Genomic DNA, 1,630 nt, shown 5'->3' with positions numbered 1-1,630 from the left:
GTGTCTGTGGAGTGCTCCAGCCACTTGTACGTTAACTTCACGAGCAGGCTGTTCCGTTGATCAGATCAACTGGAACCCTCGACGTCGTAAGCGACGGAGTGCCAACAACAAATATACACACACATATATATTTGTGTGTGTGTGTGTGTATATATATATATATGTAAAATAGAGCCAGAGTGAGAGGTGACGGTAGAGGAGAGAAATGGCAAAGAGAGCATTGTATGAATGAGAAAGGAAGGGGTGATAGATGAATAATGAAGGAAGGAGTGAAAAAGCCAATGAACGGCATTTGAAGTATGAGTATATGTGTGTGTAAAAGAGAGGTATGTTTGCCTGCGTGCGTGTGTGTGTGTACAATGGAAATGAGATGGTGATGTTCAACACTGAAAATGTGTGAGTATATGCATGTATGTGTGTGCATGTACAAGAGAACCATGTAAAGAAAATATGAAAAATAATCCAGAATTCTTGTCCGGTACGGGATCAGTCCCAAAATCTAATCAGTTCATACCAGTCACAAGGCCAAACATCCCTGAAAGTGTCATCTGAATCCATCCAGTGGTTCTTGCGATATCTCGTCCACAGACAAACAAACATGATTGAAAACAATACCTCCACCTTAGCGAAGGTGGAGGTAATAATAATTGATGAAGGAAATGGAATATACTTTTAGCACTATCTTCTATTTCCTTCATCAATTATTATTATCTCAACTAAAACCGCAGAATTCCTGATATAGATCCAGCAGAAATATGCCCCAACCATGGATGATACTAGATAGCCCAAACTGTGAACATACTTTATTCAACGCACAAACTGACATATATCCATTAGTACAAAAAAAATTACATATATATTCATATAATACTAAAAGTCTGTGATTGCTTGTTTGTGTGCTTGTCTGTAATTTCATGCAGCCAAACTGGTGTATTGTGAGAAAATACTCTGTAAGTAAGGTACCCCCAAAATGTGAATACAAACAGAATAAAACAAGTTTCATGTAAATCAGACCATGGATTCCCAAGATATGCAGTGAATCCTAGAGTTATTGCCCTTTACTGTAAACACCTGGATAGTTTTGTTTGCAGACTTGCTTGCATGAATGCTTGCCTGTAATTTAATACAGCCAGACTGGAGCATAATGGGAAAATACTCTGAAAGTAAGGTACCCCTGAAATGGGAATACAAATGGAATAAGACAAGTTTCACATAAACTGGACCATGGGTTCCCTAGATATGTGGGGTTTTTTTGGGTACCTTTATGATTGTCTGCTTGCGGGCTTGTTTGCATGCAGGCTTATCTGTAATTTGATACAGCCAAACCAGTGCATAATGAGAAAATAGTTTGAAAGTGAGGTAGCATTGAAGTGTGAATACAAACAGAATAGAACAAGTTTTGCATAAATTGGACCATGGGTTCCTGATATACGTGTTTTTTCGGGTGGTGGGGTACCTTGAACTATTGGTAACCCAATGGGTCATGGGTAGTCTAGTATATATATATATATATATATATATATATACTTTATTTAAAAGCAGCAGAAATATAACAAAAGACTGTTACTCTGAGTTTCACGTTCCTGTTCATCGGACAGTTTTGTTAGAAAATATATGCTTACTCCGGTAT

This window comes from Octopus bimaculoides, chromosome 4 (genome assembly GCF_001194135.2).
Source record: "Octopus bimaculoides isolate UCB-OBI-ISO-001 chromosome 4, ASM119413v2, whole genome shotgun sequence".
In the NCBI taxonomy this organism is placed as follows: domain Eukaryota; kingdom Metazoa; phylum Mollusca; class Cephalopoda; order Octopoda; family Octopodidae; genus Octopus; species Octopus bimaculoides.
This window is presented reverse-complemented; position numbering follows the sequence as displayed.